Below are 13857 nucleotides of genomic sequence, written 5' to 3'. Positions count from 1 at the left end.
AACTGTTTTCAAACATCAGCTTCCCTTTTACAAGATCCCAATAGGTTTTTAATTACAAATATATTTTTCTTAGCACCCCCTTCCTCCCCCAAAGAATGCATTTCCATGACTACTGATTAAAAAAAAAAAAAAAGAGGGTGAGGAAAAGAGTCAAAAAATTATTTTAAAAAGCGCCGAGTTCTCATTACCTCATGTAAGCAGAGAAGCACAGAAAACAGCATTTTCCCAATGGGGCGGGAGCGGGGGGAAAGGGCGTGAATAAAATACAGGACGAGAGGAAAACCTTGGGTTTCGAACTTTATTGCACAAAGAGAGAAGAGGAGAGTAGGTCAGACTGAGCACCGCTTCCCCTCGCTAGGCGGGCATGGCAGACACGGAGGCTACCGGGAAGGCAGGCACCTTCACCTCCTCTGCCCTTAACTGTCGCCTTCTTCCTCCTCCACCCCCCGCGGGCACCCCGGCGGCGCTGCCCCGGCGGACTGCGGGCCGGGTCGGGGGGCGAGACTGTCGGCGGGGGCCGGGCAGGCGGCACAGGGGGCAGCGCCGGCCGGGCCGGCGGGCGGCCTCCCCCGGGGCGGCTCCGGGCTCCCGGCTCCGCGCCCGGTCCGGCGGCGGCGGGAACGCGGGCGCCAGCTCGCCGCGGCCGGCCGCCCGCCCGCCCGCACACACCCCCGGCCGCCGGCTCCCACCCCGCCCGCCGCCCGCCGCCCCCCGCCATGAGCGCCGCCGCTGGCTGCAGGCAGAGTCGCTGCCGCCCCGGCCGCCGCTGGCTCCAGTCCGCCGCCATTATTCTTTGTTCGCTGCGAGCGGCGGCGATGGTGTGGGGCTCGGGCGGAGGCTCCATCTTTACCGCGGCCCCTCCTGCGAGGGGAAGGCCCCGAGCGCGGGTGTCCGGCGCCTCCCCGTCCCCCCTCCGTCCCCCCGGCTCTCTCCGGCTCCTGCCTCCTCCTCCTGCTCCTCTTACCGGTGGTACAAGCTCCTCCGTCACTGCTTTCGTTCGCGGCCCGGATCTCGCTGGAGTTTTATTCTCTCCCCCACGTAACACACCGCGTCAAACTACACCTCCGCCGCGTCACTCACCAACACTCCGCTTCTCCCAGCCGCCCGGGCCACAGGCAGCAGCAGCCGCCGCCGACTGAGGACTCGCAGCCAGGGAGCCAGCCAGCGCCGCCCAGTGCCGAGTGCGCAGCGGCCGCGCACGGAAACAGCCGAGCTCGGCCCGGAGGAGCTCGAGCAGCCCCGCCCTCCGCGCTGGAGGCGGAAGTTGCCGAAGACCTTCGAGTTCCTTCGGGAGCGGCGGAGGGGTTCCTCCGGGAGAGGGAAAGAGGCGGTGGGCTTGGAACCGGGGGCGGGGAAGAGGGGGGGGTCTGTCTACGCACCCCCGCTGCCCTCGCCGTGTATCGACGGTTTCAAACCGGCGGCGGAAATTTGCAGGAAGAATTGGGGTTTGTGTGTGGCGTGGTGGGGAATTCCCGAAGGGTGTGGACGGTTCGATGGAAACCCCCGCGCGGGCTGCCCTTGCGGCTGTAAGCGGCGGGCTCTAGGGCGGCTGCAGCGTCACGGGCCTGGGCCCCAGAGCGCCGCCCGCCCCGGGAACTTTCAAAAGCTGCAGGGACCAGAAAGACGCGCCACCGGGTCGGGGCCGCGGTTGAGCGCGGAAGCCCTGCGGAGCCGGGGAGGAAGGCCTGCTGCAGCTCTGCGGTTCCCCGAGGCCTGGGCCGGACGCTGGGATGCTAGGCCTCGGCGCGGCCCGGGGGCGTCGTGGGCCCCTGTGGGAAGGGTTTTCCGCCTTTCTGGGCAGGCTGGGAGGCTCCGCTCCGAGAATCCGCAGAGAAACCTGGCGGCCGCTGGCGGGACCGTTCAATTTCGGGGCACGGAGGCCCTGGGACTCCGGGCAGCTGGCGGAGTTTAGCCGGGCAGCGAGGAAGGCCAGGCCCGTGGGGCACACCTTCGGCCTCCGAGCCATGACCTGCCCTGTCCGAGGTTGCTCTTTTGCACTTTCGAAATGTCTTCCCCTAACCCCCCTTACCTGCCCGCCTTTTTTTGGGGGGGGGGGGGGATCCATCCTGTATTGTTTTCTTTTTCACAGTCAGTTTCCTACTGCAGCCGCTGCCCCCTTTTCTTCACTACGCACTCCCCCATCCGCACCCTCAGTACGACTTCCGTTGCCTGGAAGCTGCTGATCTTGCCCCCTGAGAGGTCACCCGAGACTCGATGCTGATTTTATCATTATCCGTTTTATTTAACTCGGCAATGCTCTCTCCCGGGCTTTCAGGTCTATTGTAATTCACTTTCAGTCGCTTAAAGCTCTGGAGAAGGAAATGGCAACCCACTCCAATATTCTTGCCTGGAGAATCCCATGACAGGGGAGCCTGGAGGGCAAGAGCCCATGGGGTTGCAAAGAGTCAGAAACGAGTGAAGCAACTTAGCTGGCACGCTTAAAGCAAATGTGTCTTAGGAAGCGGAGAGGGTCCAAGTCAGAGCTCCGCCCCATACTGACTTCCTGTTGAAAGAGTTCCCTAGCCCGGTACTGTAGCCTAGTACTGTAGATCTCCTCCTGCTTTCTCCCTGGGCTGAAGAATAACCTTCTTTCCTTCCGTTATTTTCAACCTTTCTTCCTCTACTGGCGTTTCTGTCTAGTATTTGAACAGACTTAAGTCTCTCTCCCCTGGAGAAGGAAATGGCAGCCCGCTTCAGTACTCTTGCCTTGATAATCCCACGGACAGAGAAACCTGGCAGGCTACAGTCCATGGGGTCACAAGAGTCGGACGCGACTTAGCAACTAAACCACCACCAAATCTCTCACGCCTAGATTTCTGTCTTTAAGTCCCTCTCCATGTCTTACCACATGGACATTCTCTCATGACTCACTCCTCAGCCCTCTCTAGTCTAGTTTCTGTTCTTACCACACACCTGGAGGAGCTCTGAATTGTCACAGACAAGCTTCAGACCTCTGCTTACAAGACCTTGTTCTGGCATCTTACTATTGCCCACACCCTCATCCACATATGCTCTTGTCTTAAACTCTTGTTTTCCTCTTAACTCTGGTTCTCTAACAACCCGCTTCTCCTCTAGCCAACTGTTAAATACTGGAATCCTGTTGAGCTTCACCTGCTTCTGGAGTCCCACCGTATGCGCTTTCCTAGGTGGTCTCCTCTTCTGTTCCCTTCAGATACCATATGCAAAAGACTCCAGCTCAGAGCTCAAGCCTAGATCTTGCTCTTGAACTCTAGATTCATATTTCCAAGTGCTTTTGCTACACTTTCATCTGGATGACTTTGGTGTGCCAAACCCCTCTTCCTAATAGCCCTTGGTTCAGTAAAGGAAATCCTATCCATCTACTTAGTTCAGAAACCTAAGACACCTCCAACACACATCAGAATCACCTAGACCTACCTTAAAAGAATAGGATTTGTGGCTTCTCTCTGTTCTTATGACCACAGTTCCATCCCACTCTAAGCTAACTTCACCTCTTGCTGGAAGTTCTGCAGCAACTACCATCTAGGTCCTACAAAACTGGTCTTGGCTCATTCCAATCCATTTGCCATACTGCAGCCAGAGTAATTTTTAACAAATACAAATCTGATCAAGTCACTACCCTGATGGAATTCCTTCAGTCCTTCCCTTTGTTTACTGAACACAATCTGAGTCCTTATCATGAAGGCCAGGCCCTCCGTTATCCAGGTTTGTGTTCTCAGCCTCGCCAATGATTTCTCTAGCTATCTGCACTCCAGCCATGTCTTTTATTTTTCCAGGCTCTTTTCTCTTGTTCTCTACTGTAGGCTCTCACCTCAAGGTATTTATACATGCTATTCCCTTTCCTTGAAATTCTTTTCTGTCACCCACTCCTCCTACCTAATTGTAACTTAGCACTTTCCTGATTCATCATTCTTGGAATTATTTGTTTACTGTCCATGTAATTCTGTGCAGGTAGTGACCAAGTGTGCCTCGTTTGCCACCAGAGTTTCTCTCCTCCCATCCTCAGCACAATGCAGTGGTGTTCATCAAGTATTTATTGAACAAATAATATCTCTGTGGTCATGGAAAAATTTCTTAATATTTTAGGATTCAAATCCTGGTTCAGCTGTGTGACTTTGGGCATGGTCTTCCCTCCTGCACCTCAGTTTTCCCATCAGTGAAATGGTGGCTCAGGCGGTTAACTGTCTGTTTACAATGCGGGAGACCCGGGTTTGATCCCTGGGTCGGGAAGATCCCCCGGAGAAGGAAATGGCAATCCACTCCAGTACTATTGCCTGGAAAATCCCATGGACAGAGGAGCCTGGTAGGCTGCAGTCCATGGGGTCCCTAAGAGTCAGACATGACTGACTTATGGTAATTAAATGAGATCATTCATGGAAAGTGTACTTGGCACAATGACATGTAACAAGTGTCAATTAAAATGTTGCCCATTATTAGATTTATTTATATATCTTATCTTTGTGTAAAATACACTTTCAAAATGTAGCTTACCTTCTTGTTTTTCTTACCCTGGCACTATACATGATACCAAAATATTGGGATTATTTGGGGCTTCCCAGGTGGCTCAGATGGTCAAGTATCTTCCGGCAATGTGGGAGAACCTGGGTTTGGATCCCTGGGTCCAGGAGATCCCTTGGAGAAAGGAATGGCAACACATTCCAGTATTCTTGCCTGGAGAATCCCATGGACAGAGGAGCCTGGCGGGTTACAGTCCATGGGATCATAAAGTTACTCATAGCCTAGACTTACGACTCACCAAATATGGTAATTTTCAATTTAAAAATTTCCCTGCATTCTCCTTTTCTGTTTGCACTGTGAACTCACTTAGGCCCTACCTCTTCATGTCTTATTTGCTTTGCTAACTTCCTAGGTGCTTTTAACTGCAGCCCCACTTCCCTGATTCACCTTTGCCCTATGGTCAGATCAGTGAGCCTCTAACAGTCATTCAATTGTATTTTGTCCTTGATGTCAGCTCCCCTGACCTCTGTTCTTACCTGACCTCGTTAATTCACTTATTCATTCAGTCATCCAGTCATTCAAGTGCATGTTATTTTACTAAACACTTTGGATATACTTCAGATTTGAAATGTAGTCTTCTAATTTCATGTATTTGCATATCCATAAACCATAGAAATGAACTAGAATCATCCAACTTTAGCATCCATTTTTATCTCTGGGACTTGAAAACTACTCCCATTTATGACTTAATTTTTCAATTGGAAAACAGGGTTAATGAAAGAGAAGAGCACATGGGGGCAAGTGGACTTAGTATAAGGCAGATGAGATGGAAAAGGGGAAAGGTTTCATGAGATTGTAAAAGGCTTCAAGGAGAAAGTGGTATCTGAGCACTTTTTTTCTAACCACCACTTCCTTTTCCTGTTATTTTTCTCTCTTACTTCAGCTGTTGAACCTAATTTTTACCCTCACTGTGAACTCAAGTTCCATGAATCCTGCTTGTTTTAGTTCATCACCTCTCGTGACTTAGTTTGTTTTTCTATCTAACCCGAGGGCCATGATGACCTATTTTGTTTATTCTAAAAATAACTGTTGAGCACCTACTTTGTGCCCTGTACTATAAAACTGGAGCTATAGCAATGAATAAAAGGTTGTTTCTGCTCTCAAAAGTACTGCTTTCAAAGAATCTAGAATAAAATCGTCAACTTCTCCAGTATCTGATATTTATCTTTTTTGTTCACTCGTTTATGCCCTCATCCTGTCTTGTGATTGCAAATACAATGCCCATGCTGATTAACTCTCAAAATTATATCTTTTCCCCAAATCACTCTCCCAAACTCCAGACTCCAGACTCCAACAGCTATCCACTCATGCCTTTGCTGTTGTCTTAGGATGTTGTTTTAGCCTTGGTTCTCCCAGAAAACAGAATCTGAGGCAGAGGCTTCTGTGCTCCTATCTCATTAGGGAGTACAGTCCTGGGGAAATGAGGGTAGGGAAAAGAAGTGAGTCAGGAGAGAAGGTTAAGATTCAATCAGAAAATGCTAACACTACCCTCCTCTGGAACATATACACAGTTATGTTTTGTGTGGGCACCAAGCAGACCTTTGTGTGAGACGTGCGGCCTGGGCATGAGGCAAAGCACTATTGGGTGGTTACTGCCTGAGGTTGAGTGGCCATGGCAATAGGGACAAAATAAGTTGCAAATCGTCCCACAGGCAAGAAGGCCAAGAGGATCCTAGGTGCTACAGAGGTGTCTAATAGACATCTCAAGCTCAGTATGTCCAACACTGAGCTGATTTCCCCCTCACATCTGCACCTGCAGCATTTTCCATCTTAGTTGCTGAGGTTAGAAATCTTGGAATGATTCTTAATACCTTCTTTTCTCTCTTATTCCACATCTATTCTTGTAGGTAATTCTATTGGCTGTACCTTCAAAATATATCCAAAAACTGACTACTACCTCCACTGCAGGTACAGGTGACCTGGATCTGCAGTACCTTCATCTCTTGCCTGGATTACTGCAATTGCTTCTTAAGAAGTTTCCCTACTTCTCCCACTGCCACACACCAACTACACTTCTACCTTAGCACCTTGGATCTGTTTCAGTGCTTAAAATGTTTTTTCCAAATCTGAAGATAGCTGACTCCCTCACCGCCTTCAGGTCTTTGCCCCAACGGCCACTTTCTCACTGAGGCCTTGCTCATACTGTTTAAAATTACAATTTGACACCTACCTCAGCCACCCCTATTTTTCCCTATAGCAGTCATTATCTTCAGATACACTGTCTGTTTTACTACTTTTTATGTTCATTGTTTATTGTTCCCCTGCTAATATACACATTCTAAATAGGAGTGTCTTTGTTTTGTTCACTGATGGATCTCAAACACTTGAACCATTGTTGTTTAGTCTGACTCTTTTGTCATCACATGAACAGAGGACAGGCTCCTCCGTCCATGGAATTTCCCAGGCAAGAATACTGGAGTGAGTTGCCATTGCCTTCTCCAGAAGATCTTCCTGACCCAGAGATTGAACCCATGTCTCCTGCATTGGTAGGTGGATTTGTGAGCCCCCAGGGAAGGCAAATGGCACCCGACTCCAGTACTCTTGCCTGGAAAATCCCATGAATGGAAGAGCCTGGTAGGCTGTAGTCCATGGAGTCGCTAAGAGTCGGACACGACTGAGCAACTTCCCTTTCGCTTTTCACTTTCATGCACTGGAGAAGGAAATGGCAACCCACTCCAGTGTTCTTGCCTGGAGAATCCCAGGGACGGGGGAGCCTGGTGGGCTTCTGTCTATGGGGTTGCAAAGAGTCAGATACGACTGAAGTGACTTAGCAGGGAAGCCCATCTATAAAGAAATGACCTAGATGTCCCCATACTAAGCAGTTAACTATTTAATTCAAAGTTTGTCTCTTACATGTACACATACCTCTTTTACCATTAAATGAGAACTATTTATTTGGTTGTGGTTCAGTCACTAAATGGTTCTAACATATCTAAACATCTAACATTACATATCTAACCATCTCATCCTCTCCCACCCCCTTCTCCTTTGGCCTTCAGTCTTTCCAGGCATCAGGGTGTTTTCCAGTGAGTTGACTCTTCGAATCAGGTGCCAAAGTATTGGAGCTTCAGCATCAATCCTTCCAATGAATATTCAGAGTTGATTTCCTTCAGGATTGACTGGTTTGATTTCCTTGCTTGTCTGCATCTTTTTTTGAACCATGAACTTCCTAAAGGCAATGTTACGTTTTGTTCGACTTGTATCCCTAGTAATTGGCATATAACAGGCACTCAGTAATGTTTCTTGAATGAAGGAATGATTAGAATGGTTAGAGTTTCTCCAGCACTGGTCACCCTGCCCAGCTGATTAAAGCATCTGATGTACTTAGCGGTTCTTTTCCTGCAGTGTAGATGGATGCTTGAGAGTCTTCATAATTGGAAACAGTGGTAAGGTGGAGCTATTGTCCATGCCCATGAATTAGTCTTGTGACTTTAATTGGACTTTCCCAACAGTTTTCCAACAGAGAGGAGAAAGCACTGATCAGTTACATCTGTTTGTGTTCTGTTTAATAGTTATAGTTCCCTGCATAAGTTAGATAAGGTAGATTGGAAGGACTGATGCTGAAGCTGAAGCTCCAATACTTTGGCCACCTAATTCAAAGAGCTGACTCATTCATTGATAAAGACCCTGATGCTGGGAAGAATTGAGGGCAAGTGGAGAAGGGGGTGACAGAGGATGAGATGGTTGGATGGCACCACTGACTCAATGGGCATGAGTTTGAAGAAACTCAGGGAAATAACGATGGACAGAGAAGCCTGGCATGCTGCAGTTCATGGGGTCACAAAAAGTCAGACATGGCTTAGCAACTGAAAAACAATGTAAATTATTATTTTGCTTCTTAAAATTAATCTTCAACAATAACAACAAAACTCTCTATTTCTACTTTCTCCTCTAGCTACTGTCCCTTTTTTTTTTTTGCTCTTTACAGTGAGTATCCCTGAAAGAGTTCTGTATTTACCATCCCAGTTCCTTTCTCACATTTTCTGTTAAATTCACTCCAACTAGCTCTTGCCTTTAGAATTCCACCAAAACTGCTGTCCATGTTACTTAATCCAATGGCCTGTTCTCAGTCTTTTCAGTTGACTTATCAACAGCATTTGACACAGTTGATCACAACCGCCCATGTAACTTCACTTGTTACACTTGTTTCTTCAGTGTTACAGGGCACTTTACTCTCCTCTGATATTCATAATGCACTATTAGTCATTGTTCTCAATCTCTTTTGCTCACTGACCTCTTACTATTGGAGTGTCTCAGGTCTCTGACCTTGCACCTCTTCTGTTTCATGCTCTCTCCCTCAGTACCTCATTCAGTGTTATGGCATCAGATATAAATATGCTCACAACTCCCTAGTCTCAGAGTAGGACTTGTGTATCCAAGGATATTTAATAGGCCTCTGAAAAGTGAGAGTCGCTCAGTCGTGTCTGACTTTGCAACCCCATGGACTGTCTATACAGTCCATGGAATTCTCCATGTCAGAATGGGTAGCCTATCCCTTCTCCAGTGGATCTTCCTGACCCAGGAATCGAACCGGGGTCTCCTGCATTGCAGGTGGATTCTTTACCAGCTGAGCTACCAAGGAAGCCTTGGATGTTTAATAGACCTTTCCATTTTATTCGGAGAAGGCAATGGCACCCCACTCCAGTACTCTTGCCTGGAAAATCCCATGGATGGAGGGGCCTGGTAGGCTGCAGTCCAAAGGGTCGCTAGGACTTGGACACGATTGAGTGACTTCACTTTCACTTTTCACTTTCATGCATTGGAGGAGGAAATGGCAACCCACTCCAGTGTTCTTGCCTGGAGAATCCCAGGGATGGGGGAGCCTGGTGGGCTGCAGTCTCTGGGGTCGCATTTTATTATACTAAAACTAAACTCCTGATCTCTCCTCTGCTCAAAAACCTTCTATACTTAAAACCTTCTCTGTCCCGGTTAATGGTAACTCCATCATTTCCACTGCTGAGGCTGACTCAGAAACTCTTTTACACCCCACATCCAATCTGTCATCAAATCCTGCTGCTGTTTCTTCAAAATATGTGACTAATTTTCCCATCCTCACTGATACCACCTTGGTCCAAGCTGCCGTTACCTTCAATCAGGATTTCATATCAGCCTCCATTAGCCTTCATTCTCTTCTCAGCCCAGCAGCCAGGGTGATCCTTTTAAACTATGATTCTGTTCAAAGCTATCTAGTAGCTCCCACCTCACTCAGAAAAGGCTGTGATTCCTACAGTTAGGCTTACAAGACCCCATTTCCTTTCTGATCCACTTCCTGCTCTTCTCACCCTAACTTTCACTGCTCAGGCCCATTGACCACCTTGCTGTTCCTCAACACTTTGGACACATTCTCCTCAGGGACTCAAATTTGCTGTTCTTTCTGGTCAGGATGCTCCTTTGAGACGTTTCCGTGTCCTTCTCACCTCCTCAGGTCTTTGCTTAAACGTCCCCATTTCCGTGAGGCCTTCCTTTATTACCCTGATGAAAATTGTTCACCCCACACCCCACCTCTCTCTTCGCTCTTTTGCTCTCTCTGTCTCCTTTTGGTACTTTATTATTCTCCATGGCACCTGTGACTTTCTGGTATGGTATATACTTAGCTCATTTAATATGTTTGCAGGGACTTTCGTCTCTTTTTTGACTGCTATTCTTAACATTTAAAACAGTATTTTATACATAGCTGCCATTCAAATGTTTCATGAGTAAATGCAGTTGAAATTTTGGACTTAATCTCCTGGCATTGGTTTGCATAAACAGGTCTCCCTTAGCTTGATAGTCTCTAAATGCATCTATAAATATTGTTTCTGTATTACAGCCTGAATCATAAGAGTCCCCCAAAGTACTGCCTTCTTATGGGACCTGATTTCAGCATGGTCACACTCTCTGCCATCTTTGTCTTAGTTCTATATAACCTGAAAGAGACGAAGACCTCTTTGAAGCTTTCTGATCTTCCCACGTTCAGAGTCAGAACTGAAGAACTGATCAGCAAGATTCTGGTTGCTTCTTATTTCTATTTTGAGGACCAGTTGGTAAGCTAGTAGTCCTGCTGCATTCTTGTCTTCCTTGTGACTGAAAGCAATGCCATGTAAACAAAATCAACTGACCTCTTATCCTCCCGGAAATTACAAAAGGCCAGTGGTTGGCAAATAAAACTGGTAGCAGCAATAAGTGAAGATTTATTGAGTTCTTACTTTGGCCTGGGCACTGTTTTAAACACTTTTGACTTGTTAACTAACTTAATCCTCATAATAACTTAATGAGGAAAATAGTAACATTAAGAACATTTTGTACATAAGTAAGCTGAAGCCTAAAGGGATGAAGAAAATAACGTCTCCAAGGTCTTAGAGCTAGCAAGTGGTAAGAGTGAGAATGTGCACCCAAGGCTGGCAACCTGATTCCAGAGCCTGATTTCCAGAGCTGGCAAACGGATTCCACAGTGGCACTCTTAGCCACTGTGCCCCACTGCCCGGTTGTAGAGTGAGAAGTAGGGGAGGGAATTTACTTTGAGAAGAAAGCAAAGTAATTATTATTTCATTAGTGTGAGTCTGATAGCATCATAGTAATACAAGCACTTTACTCTCATATTGGTCCTGTCACCATTTCATACATGACACAAGAATTAGGCTAAAAAGTTTCCAAAATACCTTGTCAGTCTTCCTAGGTGAAGGAGTAGTCTCCTTGGCACCCTCTGTCTAACCATCCCCTTTCATTTTTGCTTTGCTAGTTCCTGCTGTGTGGCTGAGCTCTGAAGGGTATGTCATGAACTCTGAGCACGGTACTTAACCCCCTACCTCAGACTTGCACCCTAGTCTGATTTCACTGCCTGAAGTCCATGTTTTGGTTCCCATGATGCTGGGAGGGATTGGGGGCAAGAGGAGAAGGGAAAGACAGAGGATGAGATGGCTGGATGGCATCACTGACTCGATGGACGTGAGTCTGAGTGAACTCCAGGAGTTGGTGATGGACACACAGTCCTGGCGTGCTGCGATTCATGGGATTGCAAAGAGTCAGACACGACTGAGCAACTGAATTGAACTGAACTGAAATCACCTATTACACTTACTTGCCATTTTTTGCTTAATTGTCTTGTTCCCTACTAGACTAACCTCTGTGAGGGCAGCGATTGCATCTGCCTTATTCACTGCTATAACCTTAATACCTAGCATGGGGTGTTTGGCACACTGAAGGAGTTCAGTAAAAAATAATAATAATAATGAGTAAAAGTGGTATTTCTATAGAATATCTGCAATCGTGACCATGCATTAAGGTGAATTTTCTTATGGTTAGTCCATCTTTTTCTTTGTTTATTTATTTTTTTAAGTCCATTGTTTTAGAAATAGGAAAGAAAATTTTCGTTTAGTCTGCCTTCCAGCTGTTGGGTTCTTATGTTATCATTACTTTACCATAATGCTAGTTTTCAATTAGTGCCGATTTCTGCTTTAGATTCAACTAACATCCAACTGCAATGTGATTGATGGCTCCCTGAAGACTTTCATATATGTTTGCTAATTTAAATTGAGATAACTTTTTTTGATGGTTTCGGCTTCAGCTGTACAACCAAGACACCTGATTGACTTGCACAAGATCAGACTGTAAGTTTGAGAATTGGGGTTTGAATTTAGAAATTCCAATTCTAAATTTAGCTTTTTTTCATATGTGATGTGACCTTTCTGTTCTCATCTTTGATTCTTGTCTGTCAGTCTGTGGTTAGCACCCATATTACTGAGTGTCAGGTATATTTCATAATCTTGTAAGCACCTCCTTCAGAAATTTTTTTTCCCACTCATTTGTTCTGTTTTCCACTTTTATTCATTTTCTTCCCATTTCTACTCTGCCAGATTCTCTTTCAAACAGTGACACTCATGATTCATGAAAAATTTCTGAAGGTTGTTCTAATCTCATGTATAGATTAAAGGCTTCAGTGATATTTGGTTATTTCTATTATTATTCCTATCTGTTATTTTTATCTATTTGAAAAAAGATTTGAGAAGAATCCCAGGGATTGGAAACAGTACACATACTATTTGGGCTCCTGATCAAACAAGGTGATTGAACACATATTTTTTGCTTTGCTCATTTCTGACACTCCACACTAAAGGAGTAAGAAAAGTGTAAACCCTTACGATAGACAGAATAACAGTCCCTTCATAAGTACTCCTATCTTAATTCCTGGGACCTGGGATTGTCTTATTTGAAAAAAAAAGGACTTTGCAGATGTGATTAAGTTAAGAATTTTGAGATATGGTGATTATCTTAGATTGTTTGAGTGGGCCCAGTGTAATCCCCCAGGGCTTCCAGGGTGGATCAGATGGTAAAGAATCCTCCTGCAATGCAGGAGACCTGAGTTCAACTCCTGGGTCAGGAAGATCCCCTAGAGAAGGAAATGGCTGCCCCCTCTAGTATTTTTGCCTGAAGAATTCCATGGACAGAGGAGCCTGGCAGGCTATAGTTCATGGGGTTGCAAAGAGTTGGACATGACTTCACAAAGCTTTTTATAAGGGAAAGAAGGAGGCAGGAGAGTTAGAGAGAGAGAGAGAGAGAATGGAAGATGCTTAGTAGCTGGCTTTGAGGATAGAGGATGAGGTCACTAGCCAACAAATGCAGACATCCTGTGTGAACTTGAAAAGGCAAAGAAACAGATTCTCCCTCACAGTTTCCTAACAGGATGCCACCTGCCAACACATTGATTTTAGCGGACTGAGACTGATTACGGACTTCAGACCTCCAGCATTTTAAGATAATAAACTTGTATTGTTTGAAGACATTTCGTTTGTGATAATTTGTCACAGCAGCAATAGGATACTTCTACAACCCCTCAAGGACAAAGGAACAGAAAAGCTGATAACAGCAGTTGAGAGAATTCAACGCATGCTTAGAAGATAGGATGGATGGAGGAAGGGCAACTGACTTAGCAGAGTTGGGGAAGCTGATACCTAAGCCTGCAGAAGGGGTATTGATGAAAAGGAAGCAAATTTGCCCAACAGGAAGCCAGAGTTCAGGGGTTAGTGGCCGTGTCTGCTTTATGCCATTTGTAGAGCCTAGGAAAAGAGCATAAAAAGAGGCCTACAGAGCATTTGTCCAAATATTTAAAAGTTATAAACCCAGCTAACAAACTGCTAACTAAAGTATATTCAATCCTTTCTTGAGAAATGAGGAGAAAGGACCTCCATTTGGGAGTGCTCCAGCGAACTTAAGGGAATTGTCCAGCATGAAAGAGAGAAACCAACAAACTATCCAACCAACTAACCAACAAACTAGAAAGTCTGACATGTAAAAATGTACTGAGATGAAATTTAAATGAGTCGTAGAGAGTTTTGAATTGCCAATATATGCTTAGGAAACTAAGTAAATGAAAAGAACAATACA

The 13857-nt window shown here is 46.1% G+C and overlaps 1 protein-coding gene across 12 annotated transcripts in view; it reads right to left on the bottom strand.

The window, feature by feature from the left end:
- The window catches only part of CREB1 (cAMP responsive element binding protein 1), a 57485-nt gene extending 56233 nt beyond the window's left edge, over nt 1-1252 (bottom strand). For 3 of the 12 annotated variants that reach the window (XR_008712128.1, XR_008712129.1, XM_055573274.1), the window contains exon 1: nt 965-1191. The gene's annotated coding sequence lies outside the window, so the exon portion shown is untranslated. Of the gene's footprint in view, nt 1-964 lie in introns of all 12 variants that reach the window. The other 9 variants (XM_055573277.1, XM_055573283.1, XM_055573276.1 and 6 more) reach the window with 6 other exon arrangements.
- Between the last annotated feature and the right edge of the window lie 12605 nt (nt 1253-13857).

This window comes from Bubalus kerabau, chromosome 3 (assembly GCF_029407905.1).
Source record: "Bubalus kerabau isolate K-KA32 ecotype Philippines breed swamp buffalo chromosome 3, PCC_UOA_SB_1v2, whole genome shotgun sequence".
Lineage (NCBI taxonomy): Eukaryota > Metazoa > Chordata > Mammalia > Artiodactyla > Bovidae > Bubalus > Bubalus kerabau.
This window is presented reverse-complemented; position numbering and strand designations above follow the sequence as displayed.